At 44.2% G+C, this 12,508-nt stretch overlaps 1 protein-coding gene across 1 annotated transcript in view; it reads right to left on the bottom strand.

Annotated features, from left to right (window-relative positions):
- Positions 1-11,999, bottom strand: part of LOC122560561 (heparan sulfate glucosamine 3-O-sulfotransferase 3B1-like) — a 213,643-nt gene extending 201,644 nt beyond the window's left edge. Inside the window, exon 1 of the mRNA XM_087997926.1 lies at positions 11,904-11,999. The gene's annotated coding sequence lies outside the window, so the exon portion shown is untranslated. The remainder of the gene's footprint in view (positions 1-11,903) is intronic.
- Between the last annotated feature and the right edge of the window lie 509 nt (positions 12,000-12,508).

Here is a 12,508-nt window from a genome sequence, read left to right as displayed (position 1 = left end):
GTCAACCCATTCCCACTACTAAAGAAGTTGATGTAACAACTCTCATTACATCATGATATTTTTCCTATTCATTCATGGGATGGGGATGTCACTGGCTAGGCTACACATTTATTGCTCACCCCAGGATGCGTTTAAGAGTCATTGGTGGGTCTGGAGTCACATGTAGTCCAGACCAGGTAAGGATGGTAGTTTCCATCCCTAAAGAACATTAGTGAACCAGATGGGCTTTCCCCCAACGACAATGGATTTGTGGTCATCATTAGATTAGATTAGATTGCTTACAGTGTGGAAACAGGCCCTTCGGCCCAACAAGTCCACACCGACCCACCGAAGAGCAACCCATCCAGACCCATTCCCCTACATTTACCCCTTCATCTAACACTACGGGCAATTTATCATGGCCAATTCACCTAACCTGCACATTTTTGGACTGTGGGAGGAAACCGAAGCACCCGGAGGAAACCCACGCAGACGCAGGGAGAATGTGCAAACTCCACACAGACAGTTGCCTGAGGTGGAATTGAACCCGGGTCTCTGGCGCTGTGAGCGCTAACCACTGTGCCACTGTGCCGCCTTAATTCTCTTAACTCTTAATTCTAGATTTTTAAAAAAGCGAATTCAAATGAAGATTTGAACCTTGTTCCCTCAAATATTATCTGGATCTCTGGATCATCAACCCAGCGATAATACCTCCAGGCAACTGCTTCCCCTATCAATCCAGCAATAATACAACCAGGCCATCCCTTCTCTTATCAATCCAGCGATAATACCACCAGGCCATCCCTTCCCCTATCAATCCAGCAATAATACCACCAGGCCATCCCTTCTCTTATCAATCCAGCGATAATACCACCAGGCCATCCCTTCCCCTATCAATCCAGCAATAATACCACCAGGCCATCCCTTCCCCTATCAATCCAGCAATAATACCACCAGGCCATCCCTTCTCTTATCAATCCAGCGATAATACCACCAGGCCATCCTTTCCCCTATCAATCCAGAAATAATACCACCAGGCCATCCCTTTCCCTATCAATCCAGCGATAATACCACCAGGCCATCCTTTCCCCTATCAATCCAGCAATAATACCACCAGGCCATCCCTTCTCTTATCAATCCAGCGATAATACCACCAGGCCATCCTTTCCCCTATCAATCCAGAAATAATACCACCAGGCCATCCTTTCCCCTATCAATCCAGCAATAATACCACCAGGCCATCGCTTCCCCTATCAATCCAGCAATAATACCACCAGGCCATCCCTTCCCCTATCAATCCAGCAATAATACCACCAGGCCATCCTTTCCCCTATCAATCCAGCAATAATACCACCAGGCCATCGCTTCCCCTATCAATCAAGCAATAATACCACAACGCCATCCTTTCCCCTATCAATCCAGCAATAATACCACCAGGCCATCGCTTCCCCTATCAATCCAGCAATAATACCACCAGGCCATCCTTTCCCCTATCAATCCAGCAATAATACCACCAGGCCATCGCTTCCCCTATCAATCAAGCAATAATACCACCAGGCCATCGCTTCCCCTATCAATCCAGCGATAATACCACAACACCATCCTTTCCCCTATCAATCCAGCAATAATACCACCAGGCCATCCTTTCCCCTATCAATCCAGCAATAATACCACCAGGCCATCGCTTCCCCTATCAATCCAGCAATAATACCACCAGGCCATCCCTTCCCCTATCAATCAAGCAATAATACCACCAGGCCATCGCTTCCCCTATCAATCCAGCGATAATACCACAACGCCATCCCTTCCCCTATCAATCCAGCGATAATACCACAACGCCATCCCTTCCCCTATCAATCCAGCAATAATACCACCAGGCCATCCCTTCCCCTACCAATCAAGCAATAATACCACCAGGCCATCTCTTCCCCTATCAATCCAGCAATAATACCACCAGGCCATCGCTTCCCCTATCAATCCAGCAATAATACCACCAGGCCATCCCTTCCCCTATCAATCCAGCAATAATACCACCAGGCCATCCCTTCCCCTATCAATCCAGCAATAATACCACCAGGGCAATGCTTCCTCTACCAATCCAGCAATAATACCACCAGGCCATCCCTTCCCCTATCAATCCAGCAATAATACCACCAGGCCATCCCTTCCCCTATCAATCCAGCAATAATACCACCAGGCCATCCCTTCCCCTATTAATCCAGCAATAATACCACCAGGCCATCCCTTTCCCTATTAATCCGGCGATAATACCACCAGGCCATCCCTTCCCCTATCAATCCGGCGATAATACCACCAGGCAATCGCTTCCCCTATCAATCCAGAAATAATACCACCAGGCCATCCCTTCCCCTATCAATCCAGAAATAATACCACCAGGCCATCCCTTTCCCTATCAATCCAGCAATAATACCACCAGGCTATCCCTTCCCCTATCAATCCGGCGATAATACCACCAGGCCATCCCTTTCCCTATCAATCCAGCAATAATACCACCAGGCCATCCCTTCCCCTATCAATCCAGCAATAATACCACCAAGCCATCCCTTCCCCTATCAATCCAGCAATAATACCACCAGGCCATCCCTTCCCCTATCAATCCAGCAATAATACCACCAGGGCAATGCTTCCTCTACCAATCCAGCAATAATACCACCAGGCCATCCCTTCCCCTATCAATCCAGCAATAATACCACCAGGCCATCCCTTCCCCTATCAATCCAGCAATAATACCACCAGGCCATCCCTTCCCCTATCAATCCAGCAATAATACCACCAGGCCATCCCTTTCCCTATTAATCCGGCGATAATACCACCAGGCCATCCCTTCCCCTATCAATCCAGCAATAATACCACCAGGCCATCCCTTCCCCTATCAATCCGGCGATAATACCACCAGGCCATCGCTTCCCCTATCAATTCAGCAATAATACCACCAGGCCATCCCTTTCCCTATCAATCCAGCAATAATACCACCAGGCTATCCCTTCCCCTATCAATCCAGCAATAATACCACCAGGCCATCCCTTCCCCTATCAATCCAGCAATAATACCACCAGGCCATCCCTTTCCCTATCAATCCAGCAATAATACCACCAGGCCATCCCTTCCCCTATCAATCCAGCAATAATACCACCAGGCCATCCCTTCCCCTATCAATCCAGCAATAATACCACCAGGCCATCGCTTCCCCTATCAATTCAGCAATAATACCACCAGGCCATCCCTTTCCCTATCAATCCAGCAATAATACCACCAGGCTATCCCTTCCCCTATCAATCCAGCAATAATACCACCAGGCCATCCCTTTCCCTATCAATCCAGCAATAATACCACCAGGCCATCCCTTCCCCTATCAAATCAGCAATTATACCTGCAGGCCATTGATCCATCTATCAATCCAGCAATAATACCACCAGGTCATCGCTTCTGCTGTACAAAAGTGAAACTCACCACCACCTACATCTACCACATCCCAATTTGTTTATACAAATCAGTTATTTGACTTCTTACACTGAAAGTATGATTGACCCCTATTGGATTCAGCCACATTTTTGATGGTTTGCTAATTGGATCTTGCATTGTGGCTTCTGCAAAAAACATTAACTATAGTTATTCAGTTGGTTCTTTGCTCCACCTGTAAGCAATTGTGTTACAATTAATTTCCAGTCCAAACACATAAATGGTATCATTAAGGATGATTGACCATTTCGTAAGCAGCATTTCTGCTTTTTCCTCTCAAGAGCCTAGCTGGTTGCTATCAATTATCTATCTAGTCAATGTTCTCTTTATTAAATATTTCATGTCACTGCCTCAACAAATGAACTAATTTTTTGTGTCACATTGAGAGGATTAACTCCACCCACTGTCTCTCAGAACTTAAAAGGTCCCCTTCATTATACAAGCAATGTGAAAAATTTGCCAAGCATGCTGCATGTTATAAACCACATCAATGTAACATTTCATCACGTCATCATGGAGGCTGACTACAATATTTCCAGTAGAGATAACCCTTTAACATTCCTCACGCTTCTAACCATTTTACTACGGACCTCTTTTAGGTCAAACTGTAATAATTTTCAGTATTTTTAATGTAGGAGAAAAGAGAGTTCAAAACAGAAATTTAAATTTCTGTTTCACAAGGTAAAACTTAAATTTCTAATCTGTTGTTGGAATCCACATTTTACTCCTTCTATGTGTTATTATTATATGCATGAGTGTCCACTATTTGTGGACCAATACAACTTCATATTTCCACATTTGAGAATTCATAGTGTTCAACGATATCCAGGAAAGCAGTGATTTCAGTGAAGGGTTCTCACTGTTAAGGCAGGATGTTGTTGGCATTCAATCAACTTGGCTCAATAATCTCCTCAGGATTCACTGTCCACGTTGACAGCACAGTGCTTCTAATTAAAGATGGGTGTGTGAGTGATCTTGGTATGATTATCCTGTGTGATACAATAAACATCAGACTGAAGGCCTTTGTCTGACGAGATTAAAGGACACAGAACTAAAAGTAGAGGGTATGTTTTTGATTTTGGAGTATTCCAACATTGTTGTGCAGGACTGACGTGTAAGGCACCTTCATAGAGTCATTGAGTTGTACAACACTGGAACAGACCTTTCAGTCCAACTCATCCATGCCGACCAGATTTCCTAAATTAATCTAGTCCTATTTGTTAGTATTTAGCCCATAATCTGCTAAATCCTTCCTATTCATGTACTCATCCAAATGCCTTTTAAATGTTGTAATTGTACCAGCCTCGACCACTTCCTCTGGCAACTCATTCCATACACGCACCACCCTCTGCATGTAAAAGTTGCCCCTTTAGGTCCCTTTTAAATCTTTCCGCTCTCACTTTAAACCTATGCCCTCTAGTTTTGGACTCTCATACCCTGGGAAAAAGACCTTGGTTATTCACCCTATCCATGCCCGTCATGATTTTATAAACCTCTATAAGGTCACCCTTCAACCTTGAGGGAAAACAGCCCCAGTCTATTCAGCCTCTCCTTATAGCTCAAACCCTCCAATACCAGCAACATCCTTATAAATCTTCCCATGTTTCACAACATCCTTCCGATAGGAGGGAGACCAGAATTGAACACAATATTCCAAAAGTGGCCTCACCAAAGTCCTGTACAGCTACAACATGACCTCGCAACTCCCACACACAATGCACTGACCAATAAAGGCAAGCATAGCAAATGCCTTCTTCACTATCCTATCCACCTGAAACTCCACTCTGAAGGAGCTATGACTCTGCACTCCAAGGTCTCTTTGTTCAGCAACACTCCCTAGGACCTTACCATTAAGTGTATAAATTCTGCCCTGATTTGCCTTTCCAAAATGCAGCACCTCTGATCATTAGTACAATGCTGTGTCCCTTATATAAGGGTGTTCAGGAACATGCTCTTTCGTGGTAAAACTCTGATGGACCTGGTGAACCAGAATTAGCCTGCGCATCTTTCAACTGTACACTCCTCTACTCTTCAAATCACTCGAGAATCATTCCTCGGCCGTAGAGCTAAGAAACAAGGTAATGATTTGTGTTGTGAGTATCACCAAAAGCATTTCTCTCTCAATACTCTATGCTTTATTTCTCACTGATCCTTTTTTTCTTGAAGATTGTTCGATATTTCCATTCCAATCTGATTTACAACTACATATTCTCTTTATGGCTAACGTTTCCCTTTTCTTTTGGCATTGTACTGTCTGTGATATCATACATTACCATAGACCTCTGCCCCAAGTAGGCTTTATACAGGGTGGATGTTTGGACATTGAGCAGAGAGAGGATCTGATCAGCTTTCTTCATCTCAGCCCAATTATAACATTCCTTATGTTAGCTCAGGGGAGGCTGGAAGCCATCAGGCACATCATCGTCCAAAATTTCTGTCAAACGTTTAAACATTGGGCACAAGCTAGCTGCATAAATGATGTGAATTTTGACATCTGGGCAACAGACGGTATCAAGTCTTTGGTGAATACTTAATTAAATGTAACATAGATGATGTATCTCCAGCCTTTGGGGGAATTCACACTTCTCATCTTTAAGATCAAGCCAATACCTAGAATTATGAAATTTCAATTCTTCAGACTGGAAAATAGGGAAGATTGATGCTCAATGGACATCATCAACTTCCCACGAGATCACAAGGCCTTCCCCATCCATACATACGAGAGGGACCTCAGAAATGTAACAGGTGTGATCAAAACTAGGTTCAAAGGTCTTATCTTCATGCAACCTGTTTCTTCAGAGGTCTGGTCACTTGCTAGTATTAGCAATAGACTCTGAATCAAGCTATAAGTCACCAAGCAGCCAATGGGCTTATCTTAAAATCCTCCAGGATATTCAATAACAGGAGCTTCGCAATCATTATGAATCCTGTGCATCAAATCTATTTAAGAATCGGTGTCCTGCCACACGGTAGACCAGAGCTCACAAATCAGCAGAGGCCGAATTAATTGTCATCTGTAAGTATGCACTATCCTTATACGTATGAAACATTTGTGTGTGTGTATGTGCATGTGTGCATGAATGTGTTTGCGCACGTGTGTGTATGTGCGCACGCATCTGTGTGTGCCAGTGTGTGTGTATATGTGTGTGTGTCTGTGCGTGCGCGGGTGTGTGTCTGCACGTGCATGTGTGTGTCTGCGCTTGTGTGTATGTGTGTGTGTGTGTGTAAAGACTGAATGTGAGAGATTTTGCATTAATTTGAGTAAAGTGTGTGAGAACAGATAACCTTCTTCAGTTTTAAATTCATGAACGACTTGTGGCTGAATTATTTAATTGGGATACACACTCCAATGGTAAGAAAAGACGTATGTCTTTCTGTAGAAAGCATACTGACCATGACGATAAGAGTGCACATACCTGTACCTAACCGAGATTCCCCAATTTGCTATGGTTCCAATGAGGATGCCTCAAACCATTAAGCTCTTTGGTGAGGGTTCCCCTTCTTTATTAAACCCACCCTCTCAGCTAGTCGCAAGAAGGTTAAGTTTTAAAAGAACTCCTCCCTTCTGGTTACATTTCCATCAGACACAAATGAGCTTTGCTTTAAAAGGAACCAATTTAACCAGGCTTTCTTGGATTAACAAACAATACAATACAGCAGAGGAACAGGCCCTTCGGCCCACCAAGCCTGTGCCCATTCATAATTTTCAGTTGGACCTGCTACTTATTGCCCATGTGTGGTATCTATCCCTCTGATCACCTCACGTTCAAAAATGATTGTTTATTCATTGCTAAATGTGAAAAGATATTCTAACTCTCAACAGATGAGAAATAAGAGACATCTCTAAAAAATACATTGAAAAATATGAGCCACTGAATTGCTTGAGAAGATTGATTAGTTCACATTGCAGCCATTGCAGTGGAGGTTACCAGGCAACATTGATGCTAGTAGTTGAACAGTTGAGTTCTGGATTCCTGGCTTTTGTAGATTGTTTGAAGCTCTTTTGCCTCGATTCCTTTCGGCATTGGCTGGCTGGCAGCACCCAGAGTGAGATGGAAAGACTTTTCCCTTTCCTTTACCTGCAGTGCATGGTTTTTGAAGTGGCTATTCTCAGAGCTGTGATCCTTACCACACACTAGCATACACATTAGGACATCAGGCCACTTAATGCTCACAGATCGAGTGGTGAAGATCACTTTTAATCCCTGTTTATAGGAAAGAGTTTGAGGAAACACAAATATGTCTGTTGCCGAAATTGCTGCTTTTTTTTATTCATCATCGTGTTCCCAGGAGATCACAACTTCATGTTTTTAAATTCTCTTATGGGGTGAAGGCATTGCTGGATTGGCCAGTATTTATTGGATAGGATGAATAGACAAAGTTTTTTCCATGGGGTAGGGGAGTCCAGAACTAGAGGGCATAGGTTTAGGGTGAGAGGGGAAAGATATAAAAGGGACCTAAGGGGCAACTTTGTCATGCAGAGGGTGGTATGTGTATGGAATGAGCTGCTAGAGGAAGTGGTGGAGGAAGGTACAATTGCAACATTTAAAAGGCATTTGGATGGGTACATGAATAGGAAGGGTTTGGAGGGATATGGGCAGGGTGCTGGTAGGTTGGGATATCTGGACGGGTTGGACCGAAAGGTCTGTTTCCATGTTGTACAACTCTATGACTATAATTAAAGTTCAATTAGTCCAAAGCCAGTCTGGAGTTGTGGTTCCTGATGATGATAAAACATTCTATTTGTGACTCAACCCCAACGAAGGATTGGTTCTGGCATCATTTTAGTTCTCAAATAAAAAAAAATATAATTGCTGCACATTGTAGGGGGAAAGAAACAGATTTAATTTTTCAGGTCACTGAGATTCTATCAGAACTGAAGGCTGCTGACTATTCCAGCGTTTTCAGTTTTTATTTCCAATTTCTTACACCTATGGTATTTTGCTTTTAGATCATTTGATGCATTTATGGTGCTACCATAACGTCTCAAGGTTTTACCCAATTCTTTCACACAGGGTGACCTTATAGAGTTTATAAAATCATTAAGCTGAATGACAAAGGTCTTTTTCCCTAGGGTGGGGGAGATCAAAACCAGGGGCGATATTTTTAAGGTGAGAGGAGAAAGGTTTAAAAACCATGCGAGGGGCAACTTTTTCACACAGCCAGTGGTTCGTATGTGGAATGAACTGCCAGAGGAAGAGATGGATGTGGGCACAGTTGCAACATTAAAGAGACATTTGGATAAGTTCATGAAGAGGAATGGTTTGGAGGGATATGGGCAAAGCGCAGGCAGATGGCACTAGTTTAGTTTGGGAACACGGTCAGTACGGACTGGTTGGACCAAAGAGTCTGTTTCCAGGCTCTATAACTCTATGAGATAACTCCCCATTTTAAATCAGGTGCGTCCCTTTTCACAACGATTTCTTTTAACAATCACCTGTAACAATATAAGTTCCTAAATGCTACATAATGACTATAAGGGTAAAGGTGCCATAGTCCCACTCTGTCCTAGAGAGAGATGACTTGGGGTGAGTTTAATCTGAGAGTCAGCATGCCTCAGGTAAGGAGTAAGCTGGAGAAGGCAGGACCTAATGGTGACCTCTGCCAGTGTGGGAATTGAACCTACGCTGTTGGCATCAATCACCAGGTGGAGAAAGTGAGGTCTGCAGATGCTGGAGATCAGAGCTGAAAATGTGTTGCTGGAAAAGCGCAGCAGGTCAGGCAGCATCCAGGGAACAGGAGAATCGTGTTTCGGGCATAAGCCCTTCTTCAGGAATGAGGAAAGTTTGTCCAGCAGGCTAAGATAAAAGGTAGGGAGGAGGGACTTGGGGGAGGGGCGTCGGAAATGCGATAGGTTTCCGACGCCCCTCCCCCAAGTCCCTCCTCCCTACCTTTTATCTTAGCCTGCTGGACAAACTTTCCTCATTCCTGAAGAAGGGCTTATGCCCGAAACGTCGATTCTCCTGTTCCCTGGATGCTGCCTGACCTGCTGCGCTTTTCCAGCAACACATTTTCAGCATCAATCACCAGGTGCCCAGCCAACTGAGCTAACTAACACCACACTCAGTTGCTTGGATAACTGGTTTGGGATGTCAGAGTGACATCAACAATGTGAGTCCAACTTCCACATTGGCAGAGGTCACGGTGAATGACACACCTTCTCAACCTTGCCTCTTTCCTGAGGTGTGCTGACCCTCACACTAAACCACCACCAGTTATAGAAACCCTGCAGTGCAGAAAGAGGCCATTTGGCCCATCGCGTCTGCACTGACCCTCCAAACAGCATCCCATCCACTTCATCCCCGTAACCTCCCATTTCCTATCGCTCATCCAACAAACCTGCATATCACAGGGTAATTTAGCATGGGCAATCCACCTATACCTGCACATTATTGGGGCGGCACAGCGGCCCAATGGTTAGCACTGCTGCCTCACAGCAACAGGGACCCGGGTTCGATTCCAACTGCAGGCAACAGGCTGTATGAAGTTTGCACATTATCCCCGTGTCTGCGTGGGTTTCCTCCGGGTGCTCCTCTCATAATCCAAAGATGTGCAGGTTAGGTGAATTGGTATGTTAAATTGCCCATAGTGTTAGGTGCATTAGTCAGAGGGAAATACTCTTCAGAGGGTCTGTGTGGATGTGTTGGGCCAAATGGCCTGTTTCCACACTGTAGGGATTCTAATGTTTGGACTGTGGGATGAAATTAGGGCAACTGGAGGAAACCCATGCAGACATGGGGAGAATATGCAAGCTCCACACAGACAGTCACCTTAAGGTGGAATTGAACCCAGGTCCCTGGCACTGTGAGGCAGCACTGCTAACCACTGAGCCATCCCACCATGCTGCTGCATCATATCTCTCTCTCTCTCTTTCACTATCCTGCCTGTGGCTACACAATTCAGAACAACTTTTATTCCTCAAGTGATGGGATATATTTTGTTAAATATCTCAGGTCAGTTTCTCCTGACCACGACTGAATCAATCAGGCACACTTTTCTTTCAGTAAACTCCTAAGAATAATCAATTTGAAATGACTTGCAGGTCTAATTCGAGCTGAGTAGATACTGTTTGCATTTTTGCAACAATCGATTAGGATCAGCTATATATGTGCACGGGGCCTGTATTATCTTTAAAGCGGAGATCTGTGTGAGTGAGTGGAGGGGAGCCAGAACTTGGTATACTGGCAGAGAAATACACCGAGTACAAACCCCTTTGGGACTCCCCACTGTAAAATTCCCAGTTTGTTGAAGCACCCGGAGTTTGGGGGTGGGGGAGGTTGCTGTTGTGGAACAGAGTCTTCCTATGCAGGAACAGGACCTGAAAGCGAGCTAAGCACACTGCGGTTAAGAAAGGACGTAGATTTTATGAAGGGCCTTGTTAAGTTCTTGGGACCGTCCAGAGCTGGATGGAGTGAGGCATGGGTAACAGTTATTACAAAGTTAAAACACAGAGGAGCTTGGAAATGCTCTGTGTTCCTGCACATTCCTCGCAAATTTAATCATTTCAATCACTCGCTTGAGGCTACATGCACTTTGTCAGATAATCACGAGGGTCTGAAGGGAATGAGTTCTCACAATACTTACACTGTCCTCTTCTCTGCTTCAGTGGGTTCATGCACCATTGTTATTGAATAACCAGCTCGAAGCACATGCCCTGTTTATTTTTGTACTAGATAATGGCAGGAAGTCTACACAAAAGTGTTTACACTTACCTGACACGAGTCCCTTGCATTTCGACTTTCAGGTTTTAATTTTTGCGTGAAATATTTGGGTCTTTTCAGCACTGATACGCAGCCACCTTCACCTGCAAATTTACATGTCCCGACTGCCCTATTAAATGGTCAAAGTTAAAAATCACACAACACCAGGTTATAGTCCAACAGGCTTATTTGGAAGCATTAGCTTTCGGAGCGCTGCTCCTGCATCACCGAAAGCTAGTGTGCTTCCAAATAAACCTGTTGGACTATAACCTGGTGTTGTGAGATTTTTAACTTCGTCCACCCCCAGTCCAGCACTGGCTCCTCCACATCATGGCTATTAGATGGTGTCAGTTGAGCCAACCTTGGAATTGGATTTAGAATCCCTGGGCTGGGTCATGAAACAAAAGCCTGGACACGCACATTCTGTTCAGAGCTGTCACTCTTAATCCCTATTGGATAACCCCTCCAAGACCTCTTTGTGTGACCAAACATTGAAGACAGAGGTTCAGCTATGTTGCGATGCTTCTATTGTTGAATATACTGAAATACATACATACAGAGGGAATAGACATCTACTATTGTCAGGAAAGGAGCAGGAACAAAAGAGAACTTTAATGTTATTGAACAGAGATATGCATCAATATACCATGTTAGTATTTAAATTTACTAGCATTTGTTAACATTGTATCTGCTCTGTAATTCCCTAAAGCATGACTTTCTGCTTATTTTTAGGCTTACCCTTACCCTCCATCCACATCCAGCCACTGGAAATCAATGTCCTTCTGCAGAGATAGAGTTCCCAATTTCAGCTGAGCCAATCAGAGAGGTGGAGAGGTAACACACACTCCCTGAAGAGAAGTCGAAAAGCTGGGTATCCATACGGCAAAGCCATGGAGAAACTCAGCAGGCCTGGCAGCATCTGTGGACAGAGAAACCGAGTTAGTGTTCAAGTTCACTATGGCCACGTGTCACTTCCTGTTTTTAACTCCGATTTCCAGCATCCACAATATTTCATCTTTATTTGAGAGAAAGCTGGTGCCTCAAGGAAATCAAACCAATCAAGTTCCGATTCACACAGTCAGGCAGCACGGAAACAGACCCTTCGGTTCAACCAGTCCATACCAACCATAATCCCAAACTAAACTAGTCCCACCTGCCCGCGCTCGAACCATATCCCTCCACACCTTTCCTATTCATGTACTTAGCAAAATGTCTTTTAAATGTTGGACCTACAACCCACATCCATCACCTCCTCTGAAAGTTCATTCCACACACGAACCACTCTCTGTAAACAAAGATGCCATTCGTGTCATTTTTAAATCTTTCTCCTCTCACCTTAAAAACATGCC

This window comes from Chiloscyllium plagiosum, unplaced genomic scaffold, assembly GCF_037043375.1.
Source record: "Chiloscyllium plagiosum isolate Xiang-an unplaced genomic scaffold, Cpla_swu_hap1 HiC_scaffold_20, whole genome shotgun sequence".
In the NCBI taxonomy this organism is placed as follows: Eukaryota; Metazoa; Chordata; class Chondrichthyes; order Orectolobiformes; family Hemiscylliidae; genus Chiloscyllium; species Chiloscyllium plagiosum.
This window is presented reverse-complemented; position numbering and strand designations above follow the sequence as displayed.